The following is a 12,168-nucleotide window of genomic DNA, read 5'->3' as shown; positions in this document are numbered from 1 at the left end:
TAAACATAAAGACAACTATATAAAAATATTGTGGGATGTTACAAAGAAATAAAGCTGTTTCCAAAATGACCTTTATATTTTCAAAGGTTTCAGTGTGACTGAAATTAACTATTTTCTAAAAAATTTTGCTTTCTTTTTCAATAAAAACTAGTGCTGTCAACAGCTATATTAATCTCATGATTTCATGATTCTTATGAACCAATCTTTAAAGCAGAAATAAATAATAACGTAAAAAAAATATTGATGGTTTAACTTAAAAAAGTAAGTAACCTTGTTGCCTTAAAATTTTAAGTTCATTGAACTGGAAAAAGTGAGTTAATACAATGAAGGAGAATGATTTAATAATCAGAAAGTCAAAATAATATGTTATCTGAACTAAATAAATTATTTAAGTTGATTTGACAAAAGAAAAAATGTTGTGATTACTAACACTGTAAAAAAAATATTGTTGGTTTAACTTAAAAAAGTAAGTAACCTGGATTGCCTTAAAATTTTAAGTTGATTGAACTGGAAAAAGTGAGTTAAAACAATGAAAGAGATTAATTTAATCATCAGAAACTCAAAATAATAAGTTATCTCAACTAAATAAATTATTAAAAGTTGATTTGACAAAAGAAAATATGTTGTGATGACAAATCTTGAAAATATTTTTTACAGTGATATAACTGAATTTGACGAATATAAAACATTTAAAAATATCATTGCACTAAACTTATTTCATTATTATCCTAAGTAACTTTGACAGCCCTAAAAAAAGATTTTGTAAAATAAACAAACAAACAAGATTAACTTTAAATAATGAATTAATTTTGCACACCCCCTTGTGGCCTGCTGCGAGCCCAGCTTGAAAAACCTTTGTTGAAAGCTTTTAAATAGTTAAAGGCCAATAACTTGAAGTGGCACGTCTGTTAAAAACAATTATGAATTGCAAAATCATAGCCTAATCTTATGATTTTTTTTATTTTTATTTTTTTGGGTGAAGAACAAAGAAGGAAAGGTTGCTTCATTGGCTACGATGCACATATCAGCCTGACCTCTAACTGACCATCTGTGAAACTCCTGTGACAATGTGAGCTGCTGGAACGCAGCGACTCACGTTTGGACGTGGGAGCAGCTGGATGTGGTGCTGAGCTGAGCCAAAAATCACTTGCAGTCTTCTTCTCAGCCTCACTCTTCACAAAATCGCTTCTTCATTCACTCTGAAAAAAAAAAAAAAAGATGCAATCTCTTTTCAAATGGGCATGAGCATGTGTTCTACTTTAGCATTCAACTTTCACAGCCCTTTACTCTCTCTTTGGGTGTCTTGGCTCACGAACGCCCCGGGACCTCCCCCTATGCGTACTCCCCGCAGTCGTTCTTGGTTTCTGAGAGACGTGTTGGCAAGCAGTGGGTAAATGACCAAATAAATGACTTGGCTGGGGGAGCGGGCACGGAGGGAGAGCGTGGCACGCCGAGCCCTCTTCCTCTCCAGAGGCAAATCAGTAGCAGGTAAACAAGTTTGGAAGGAGCGGAAGCGTGTAAGATTTGGCCCGGATTCCTAGGAGATTTTTTTTTTCAGAGGGGCTGGTGAATATATTCAGGGTCTATCTGCAAATGCGCAGAGTGCAGCACAACCACCTGGCAAATCATCCCTCGCTCTTAACAAACTCACCATGCATGCGCAGCCTCAAACTAAATACCAATTTAAACTTCCACACATGCCTATTACACACTGCGAGTTTTAATCTCCTTTGATTAGAAAGGTGTACCTTTGATCTTGAGGGATGGAATGAATTTTTATTTCATCTTCATGTTTGGACTGAGTGCTGTGTTATCTAAGAAAGTAGAAGAATGTGGTTGTGAGCTAATTAGACGCGACTTGCTTTGAATCCATCAAACACTTTGTGGATTTAAACGAATGTAAACACAACAGCAAATACTAATTGTTTATTAATAGTTTGATGACATCAATAAACTAGTAGCCTAACATGTAAACTGCTGATCAGAGAACCTGTTCTTCGGGATCCATGTTTCAAACTTTATTTAGTGTTGTTAGAGTATAAATAGGCTAATATCTGTAAAATGATAAAGCTCAAAGTTCAATGCAAAGCGAGATATTTTATTGAACAGAAGTAGCCTACATCAAACGGCCTGTTTGGACTACATCCCTCTACTTCCTTCTTTAATGATGTCAGTAGAAAAGTATTTTGACTAACGTCCGCCCACGGGTCGGGAATGCTCCCTCAACTTACCACTTCTTATAACTTACTGTGTTTACTCAGCTCTTACCGTGATTTTCTGAAGTAAAACTGACGCTTCATCTTTTGTGTGATGTACAATAAACTTTATTAAACTCATCAGTATATGTTTGATCATCATTCAGACCTGGTTCGAAACAGCAGACTTGTAGGCTATTGATAAATAATGGACATACAAGCAGATGACAAATACGTTATAATAACCACAATTAAACTACTAAACTATACCTGTTCCATCTCCGTGAAGCACTCTGACTCTGTAGGTATTATTGTCCGACTCGAAATGAACACACCGTTACTGAGAGTTTCTGATATTATCATCAATCTGTGAGATGAAATTGTCCTGAGAGAATGAGCGCGAGCTCATGAAGCTCCGCCCCCTGTGCCGGCAGCAGCAGCTCATTTGCATTTAAAGGGCACACACTAAAACAGCACGTTTTTCTGAGCCCCAAAAACTGACAATTTAAATATGCTGTAAAAAATTATCTGTTTGGATATTTTTAGCTGAAAATTCACATACACATTCTGGGGACATCAGAGACTTATTATACATCTTGTGAAAAGGGGCATAATATGGGACCTTTAAAACTACTAAATTTTCTAAGGACAATGTAAACGTTGCTTGTCACAAAGGGTATTATGCTTGGTTCCCGTTGGTCTAGATGGTGGTTAGGTGGATGTTTACCGGGTCAAATCAAAAGCAACATTTCAAAATGGAACAAAGTAGAGGCTGTGTGAGCAAACTGATCTTTTCATTGGTCAAAATGCTAGAAATAGCATTACAATATGACCAATACGAATAAGCCATAATAGCCATTTTTTGTATTTATGTTAACCGATAATAGACAGTTTTGTTCAATATTTTGATTTCAATTGTATTTTTTCATTTTCTATATTCAGTTTCATTTGAGTTATATTTGCATGCCATTTAAGTTCTAATTTAGTCCAATATTCAAAATAGAGGATCAACAGCAGTGCCATAATATTCACCATCATTTATATTTTTTGGTATCTGGAAAAATAAAATAGTAATCCACTTATTTTGCACAAAAAAATAAATAAATAAAAAATGAATGAATGAATGTGTGTTTCATTGGAAAAGGTGCAGTAAATTATACATTTCACTTAGCCTACTTTTTAACCCACAAATATTGCCTCCTAAAATCCACGTTTCTGGAGTTTAGCAAACCATTCCATGATGTGTATTCCATTTATGCCTCTAAAAACTGAAGGGAGAAAACTTAGCAGTTTCTAAATCCAATGCTCCAAAAAGAACAAGCTGTAAAAACGTCCTAAAATTCGAAATAATGTCATAGACAAAAGCTTTGCCTAGCCATCTCTCAGCGCTATTACTATTTCAATTTAAACCAACAGGGGAAGCACGAACCCAAAAGAGGGATTTGCATCACAGTGTGTGTGTGTGTGTAGCAGGTGTCATTAATACCCTCCAGAGGCGATGGCAGACTGAAGTCTGGCTGATTGGGAGTCTCAGAGACAAAGAGCTCCAGGAGAGACGGGCCCCAGCCTGCAGTTATCCCCCCAGCAGGGAGCCTCTATCTCTGGGTATGGGGCAGTCATTTAGCTTTCCTCTATCCATCCATTCCTTCGCCAGTCTCCGTACAGTTCCTCTCTAGCAGCAGGTTAGTGATGGATTTGATTCTCTGATTGGAAAGAGGGCAATTTTACCTCAGCAGTGCCCCACATTTGCATAATGATTTGCATAAATCTCTGCTTTTTACACCCTGTCTGACTCCTTTTCTGTCTCCGATTCATTCCTTCGATTTTGTATCACGCATTCTCCTCCATTTCACGCATTCATTATTTTTTGTGGTCTTCTCACTTTCACTCGTGTAACATCACCTCACTTTCATGTTCCCGCCACAAGACAACACTCAAGAAACCTGACATGAGACACGGGGGAATTTTACACCGTAAGATATCATCCAGAAATATCCACTCCTTCCCTCAAAAAAATCCAGCACTCACATGCGACCGACGAGATTTCTAATATCTGCCATGCAAACGGTTGAGGAATCTAAGTGTGAATTGTCCTTAAATGAGTATGCAAGATTTAAAACTCTATTGGATGGCAGTGCCTCTCCACATCACTTTGTCTCAGTGTTTCCCTGCACATCGCTCTCTGGCTTTTTTTCTAGTCGTCATTATCATGGGAAAACAGCAGAAGTGGCAATTTAAAAGAGAAAAACATCTCTCTACCTGACTAAACACAGAGATGAGTTTTAGGACGTGGCTGCCTTGTGTACACACATGCCTCAGTGGGCACACTCTTTCAATTTCATATTCAAATCTTCTTTACATGGGAAAATATGTACGGGCTAATGAAGGCAGGGCGGATCTCGCACACGTTTGATTCATATCCATGTTTCATTGCATCTGACGGTGACATGCAGCCAGAGCAACATCTATTTTCTCTCTCGTTCATTCTCTTGCGCACTCTGAGGCTCATATGTATCAATGTGCAAAAGAGCAGAATGAATGAATGCAGTGTGAGTAAACGCAACACATGATATGAAACACCTCTTACATCACTATAGAACTCAACTCAACCCTTTATAGAAAACTGGAAACTGACACTACAGTTTTGGTTTGGGATTAATCATATTCTTTGCAATCACAATGGATGCATTAACTTGATCAAATTAGACATTTATAATGTTACACAGATTATTTAAAAAAGAAAAATGTTATTTTGAGCTTTAAAGAATCCTGAAAAATGGATTGCTGTTTCCACAAAATATAAAGCAGGACAACAGTTTTCAACTGTGATAATAATAAGAAATTCTTGAGCAGCAAATCAGCAAATTAGAATGATTTCTGAAGGATCATGTGACACTGAAGAATTCAGCATTGTCATTAGATTACATTACATCACACTATATTCAAAAATAAAACCGTTATTTTAAATTGTTATGATATTTCAACAAATAAATTCAGCATTTTTGAGCATATGAGGTAAAAAATAGCATAAAAAAATCTCACTGACCCCAAACTTTTGAACGGTACTGTGTATTTTATGAATATTTAGCAACATAATAACAACATATTACCATTGGTTGGTATTAATGTAACCAATGATGCATTATATATAGTTATCACATCAATCATCAGCCCTTTTAATATATATATATATATATATATATATATATGAAGAGTTCAGATGCAAAAGCCTCTAAGTGCCATTTGAAATTTTGTTCTAAAATGACCATTTTTATCAAGCTTGTGTATTTAAGTTCAGTAATTTCACTTAAATGACAATTAATAGGTAATCTTCATTGCCATTTAAGTGAAATTACTGAACTTAAATATACAAGCTTGATAAAAATGATAATATTAGAACAAAATTTCAAATGGCACTTAGAGGCTTTTGCATCTGAACTCTTCATATATATATATATATATATATATATTGGGGATGCACTGTATATCGGCCAGCATATCGGTATCGGCCGATATATGTTCATTTTTAACGTTATCGTTATCGGTAAGAAAATGTGGCCGATATATTAAAGCCGATAAATAATGTATTATTCCCTTCAGCTGAGACACTTGTTGAGCACTGTTAATGTTTTTAAATTTCTTGAAATATGATTGAAATCTCTTCAAAAAATGAAAATACAGTTCGGTACAACATGTGAAGCACAAATCTGTCATATCGGCTATACAACACTATAACTTGGACGTGGATTTAATTGTGAGACTTTTTTTTGTAATCAGGCTCTCAAAATTAGACAAAAATTTGGATTTAAGTTTATCGGCCGATATATTGGTTATCGGCTTTCAAATTTAAAGAATTATCGGTTATCGTGCATCCCTAATATATATATATACTCCTATTTTTTTCTCATTATTAGATTATCTTAGCAGTTACCTAACAAATACTTAAAGTTGAAAAAAATAACAATAACACTGGTAAATATAATCTTATATAATAATTCTTTGAAAATAAATATCTATTTTAATAATTTACAAGTTTATAATTGAATTAAAACAGAATAGATTAATTATTATTCTGCCCATTATTGTTCCATGAAAATAATTGTACACTTGACAGCTTTTATTTTAAAACATATATTGCATTTCAATGTCATTATATTATCCACATGAGCAGTATAATATATAAAAAAAATAATAATAATAATGATAAAACGGTTAATTCCAATCCTTGATTCTGATTGGTCAATAGTTGTGCTTTATTCATGATTAAACACAGCAATGACGATTTTTCGTCATCCAACGATTTTTTGTTTATCATTGCACAACACTGCAATTGTTTTTTGAGCTTACATGCATATTACACATTGAAACGTTGTTGCTGTTCACGGTCAGGGACCCCGCTTTGTGTCATGCCTAAAAACGCCCTCAGCCGTTACATATTCACAATACAGCATTTGCCTCGAGTACCTTATTGCTTACTAAAAAGTAAAATCAAGTCTATGACAACACATCCAGGTTCCTTGAGCACCATGGCAAAGAGCGGTTTCAAATTTGCACTTAATTCAAATGGATCATAATCGCTGCTCTAACATGATTTGATTTCCCAATTTAGCATTTTTCTGAGGCATCACACAAACCCTGAAGCAAAGTATAACCAAATAACCAAATACAATCAACTGATTATCTAATAGGTCCCAGTCTTATCACCGCATGTTGCATATTGGCTCTTTATAATTAAGGTGTATGCAAATAAAAACTGGACTGTGAATATATTAAAATGTGTTATCTTAAAACTAGAGATGTACTGATTACAGTGTTCTAGGCCGATCCCGATTGAAACTCATTATAATATGCAAATCTGTTCTCCACTCACAGCAGTGGGCGTTTACTTCTAAGTCTTCAGTGCGAGAGGCCCATAAAAACAGAGCGTTTTTCAGCTAGGCTCAAAACTAGGGTAGTAAATAGCCTATTACTTCTTCATTTGGATGTTTTTGAATGCAAAAACCAAGCGAACGTCATAAGTTGACCTCAGACAACAATATACTAAAATTTAAAAAGCCAGTTCATGACCCCTGTAACTCTTTACAGACTGCTGTGTGCGTTCGTGTTTTGAAGAAGGCGTGGCTTTGGAGACGCTCTGAAGGGAGGGTGGGATCACATGCTTTTAAAGCTATCTTGCTATTAGCCTATTCGAAATGGCCAACACATCAAAACAAGTGTACTTCTTTCATTTGTTTTAATTGAATTACAAACTTTGTAACTTTTAATATGAAAAAGTGAAAGTGTACGCTTTTATTTTATTATTCTAAAGTTGTTTTTTTTCCTTTTAAATGTATACTTTTGAGATTTGAAGTACACAACATGTGCATTCAATTCAATTAAGGGTAAGCCTACTTATTTTTCGCAAGTGTACATGCATGTACTGTTGCTGCTATATACACAATTTAGTATTTTGTCTCTATCACAGCTAAACATACATACACTGTTGTTGTACACAAACACACACATACAAACAGATAAACAATACACGGTATATATTTACCAAAAAGGATGCACACAAACAGAAGTCCCTTAACATTCAAAGATATTTTTCAGAAACAAAGCTACACAGAGCTGGCAGTCTCACAGGATTATGAAGACCAACATCCACCGCCAGCCACTCACACACACACACACACTCACACACTCACACGGCTCTCTGAACTCCCCTGGGTGAAATCAGGCTATAATAGGCCTCTCTCTAGCAGGCAGATCCATTATTTAAAACAGTGGATGAGACGCAGAGTGAGGGATGGGGGAGACAGTGTTGTAACCCAGGTCAAATATGCACTTAAAGAGTTTGAGAGGGAGTGTTTGTAAATGTGTTTGCTTTCCCCCTAGTATACAGACCCTCCGGGTAGAGCGAAACGGCTCTCAGTGTTCACGCTGCGCCTCGAGGGAACCGCGGCGCTGGTGTTACTCACACTGCTGAGTCTTGTAGTACAGTAAGTATTTCTGTACGTGAAGTAGAAAAGGATGAAACACTTCTGACAAGAATCTGTGTGTATATGCACGTGTTAATATTTCCCCCATCGTCTCACACTCGAACACACATCTTTGCATGTTTACAACTGCCTAACATCTTCCTGTTCCTCAACAACAAAGGCAGAAAAACATCTTTCACCTCAGATATCTCTCTCAGACTGTGGCAGCGCTGGAAATCAAATCTTCACCTTTTTTCAGGTCCTTCCGAATGCAAGACGCCGCAAAACAGACCAAAGCGTCTAGAAACACGCTTTATGAAGCCCTCCAGTTGGGAACGGCAGCCAACTTCAAAAAATACCATTCTAGTCTCTCCAAGAGAGACAGATGAAAACAAAAACGACATAAAAGGTTCCTCGCAGTTCCTTGCACAGATTAAAGGAGATGAATTCTTGGCTGCCCTTAATGCACGTTTAAGCCCAGGCATAGAAATAGATATTAATTAAGACCGTGTCTGGAAGAAATAGGCCAGAAAAAGAGCGGGGCTTTGAAGCAAAGCTAATCTTCAAAAGGCTGTGATGTTATGATGTTGCATAAGGCCACTGAGGATATTTTGACATAATGGGAACAAAATTGGTGGTTGCTTTTCTTTTGCCTGTTTATGTAAATACCACATTTTGTTCATGGAATTACAATGCGCAAGTTAAAAATCAAGGTGCGAGTGGTTGGCTCACCTGAAAGAAGGGTAGAATTTGAGGAAACAAACCACTGTTTCTCTTGGGACGTGGGAATTAGACCTACACATTCACTCGACACATAATGAATTAATATTCCAATCAAAAAAAAAGACTTATTCGCACAAACACACACACTCTCTACCCACCACCAACACTGTTTGCCAAACAGTCCAATTTGTGAGATTTATCTGCATGTGCTGTGCAGATGGTGAGGCCAACGTGCAGATGCAACATGGATGACTTTTTCAAACAAACACACACGCATTATGATATAACCCAAGTCTGGTCTTCAGAGACCAAATTTACTGTACTACTAAAGTATATAGGCTACTTTATGTGCGGGTACAAAGGATCCTGGATACTTAATCTCCATTTCTGTCACTGATGGACATGTTAGGTCGCTTTTGGCTTGCTTAGTTGGGGATACTTAATATTCAGCATTTTATTGACTTGATTGCACTGACATTAATGGATTACACCATCACTGTTTGCTTTATACAGTGGACGAATTGAACTGAACTCATTTCATAATTGCTCATTGAACTGAACTGAATCAACTGACTTCAGCTGAACAATTACACGGTTGTCTTATTGTTTTAGATATTGTTTATCAGCTGAATGTATTATTGTTCTATCATTGATCATTACTTTACTGCTTATAATCTGCATTTAAGCGCTACATAAATAGGTGAGTTGACTTGAAGGACTTTGTATTACAAAATATCAAAGCAAGTGGGAATTGTGTCCTATACTGTATATATTAAGGCATTAAAAATAAAAAATAAATGCTATTAATTTAGTTCACCTGAAAATCATTTACTAACCTCATGTTGTTTCAAGACCTTCTCTCTTCTATGGAATGCGACTTATTTATTTTAAAGAATGTTAAAATACAAATATATAGACATAAAAACTAAACAAAACACCTAAACTAGTAAAACATTTCTCAAAATTGTCATATAGGTTTAAATATATACTTATAAAAAGTTTACAAACTTGTATGACTTTATTTATTATGTTCAAGAAATGTTGAGAAATGGGAGTTATAAATGAAAAAAGACTAAAAAAAGAATACCTATATTTTTCACAAACCAACTGCGTATTTATAAAACCTATAAAATACGTACAGTAGTATTTCAAAACCTAATTGTCCGCTGAATTGAAGTTGAGATGCAAAAAAGTATATTTTAAGTTAATTTTTAAAATAGTATTGATACAAGTGAGCACAAGCACACTTTTCAAGAAAAAAGTGAATTAAGTTTTAAGTGAATTAAGAATTAAGGTTATGTCTATCACAGTGTTAGTGTTGGCTAACTGAGTTCCCATTGCCAGCCGATTGACTTCTTCTCTGATTTATCTTCACCCTTGTGGCCTTTGAAAGCTGGGATGATCTGTTTTTAATTTCTATCACAAAACAAAGAGATGTAAAAGAGGAAGAGAGTGTCAGGCCACAGCGATTCAAAGGAAGGGTAATGAGTTATCACCCAAAACCCAAGATGAAGATCTGCCATTCCAATCTATCCCATATGACTTGTGTGTGTTTGGATATCCCTTAACAGAAACCTCCTCCAGGAATTATCAGGTGATGCAGAGCTGAATCTAATTGGCTCCTCAAACGACTCTTCATTATCAGTGTGTTGGCACATCTTGTCAGCTCTCTCACAAAAGGGCAGATTTATCAAGTACATTTGTGTCCTTCAAACATGCCGGTAGGGATGTGTTCAGCTGGCCACTGAAGTGAACACTCACCTCCAGCAAGTTCTTTTCACTCCAATTCTCATCAATACGGCTCTATAGTCCCGCAGTCACTTAGTGCGCGCTTGCAGTGTTCAATCACCATCAACATCTATGAAAGGACCTCAGAGCCAGAAATCAAACTTAGCTTAACACCGTCATCCTCAAACAGATGACTTTTATTCACTCTTTGTCCACCTTAAGGGTGTTTATTGGTTTTGTCCAGGATTTAACATTTTGGAGTTCTATTGACGTATAGCTGCGTTTGCCTGAGTGTGCATTGTGGCTATTGACCAATGAGCTTGAGATGTGTCATTAGAATTCCATTAGGCCTTGTGTTCCCTAGAGATAACCTATGACCTATCGATTCCCTCGCCCGTTTCTCAAGAGCCCTCAAAATAGAACTCACAATGCTAGCAATACTTTAAAAGAAAATGTTATTCAGGACTAAACTGTTCCCAGAGTAGGCTACTCCAGAAAGGGACTCGATGCTAGCAAGTGTTTGCTATTCAGAGTTAAACTCAAACGGTTAGCAACTCAGGTAGAGGTAGAGTTCAAAATCACACGTTTTGCTAATTTAACAGACACTAAACTCTCTGTTAGCAATATTTACTTAAAAAGTAACTGATTCTGTCTATTTGGAGCTTTGGATTTGTTAGGACTAGTTATGGCTATGCTTAAAGAAAACTGATGCAATCTGAAACCAAACTCACACAGTTAGCAATATTGCTAAAAGCCATTGACTCTTTTCCAAATGTAGCCGCTAACAAATTAGCCACTCATTGGCAAGAAAATAAATAGGAAATGGGCAAAGTGGGCTGGGGGGTGGAGTATGATAAGAGAAAAGGGAAGCTGTGAAAGAGATTTGAGGGGAAATAAAGGGATGCTTGTGTTTGTAGGAGAAACATTATTTGATCCCTATTTCCTATAAAGGCCTGTGCATCAGGCTGAGTGCCATCATTGAGAAAACTCATCACATAATGTTTCCACCCTCACACGAGTAAGTGTATGCATTGAAACAATTTTCAGTTGGATGCAATCAATGTAGAAGAAATGTTGAAGTCTGAAATGCAATCTCTCAGTGGAAATGGGTGTTTATTCTAGGAAGAACACTCTACAATAGGGTAACCATGGTGTTTCACTCTCAAACTGCACCAAAAAGGGAAATAATGACAAGAATGGCGGTAGGTGTACTTTATTTCATGAAAATGGGAGAGTCATTAGTGCCATTCTTAAGCCTGTCTATGCTGGCTAAATGTGATCTGCAATGTATGGTTCATTTCATTATGTGAGGGACAATAGCCAAAAAACACGCCATTTGCATTATAAATATTGTGGCGAACCCGACACATTACCACAAAAAAAATAAAAATATAAAAAAATGATTAATTAAATGACTGTCTCCGCCCATTTCCGTTGCTAAGTGAAAAAACGGAAATGATGGTATCACATAAAAGGAGGAGTACGCTGATGAAAAGAAGGGAAAAGATGCAAAGTTTATGAGGAGTGCGATTGAGCGAGATGAGAACCGGAAAGCCTCAATA

General features: G+C 36.3%; 1 protein-coding gene across 3 annotated transcripts in view; it reads right to left on the bottom strand.

The window, feature by feature from the left end:
• nrsn1l (neurensin 1-like) overlaps positions 1–12,168 on the bottom strand; it is a 404,164-nt gene that overhangs the window by 300,959 nt on the left and 91,037 nt on the right. For all 3 annotated transcript variants that reach the window (XM_089123359.1, XM_089123357.1, XM_089123360.1), the window contains exon 2: positions 1,097–1,199. The gene's annotated coding sequence lies outside the window, so the exon portion shown is untranslated. The remainder of the gene's footprint in view (positions 1–1,096; positions 1,200–12,168) is intronic.

This window comes from Pimephales promelas, chromosome 18 (assembly GCF_988280905.1).
Source record: "Pimephales promelas chromosome 18, fPimPro1.hap1.1, whole genome shotgun sequence".
Lineage (NCBI taxonomy): Eukaryota > Metazoa > Chordata > Actinopteri > Cypriniformes > Leuciscidae > Pimephales > Pimephales promelas.
Note: the sequence above shows the minus strand (reverse complement) of the source record. Positions and strands in the feature narration are given on the sequence as shown.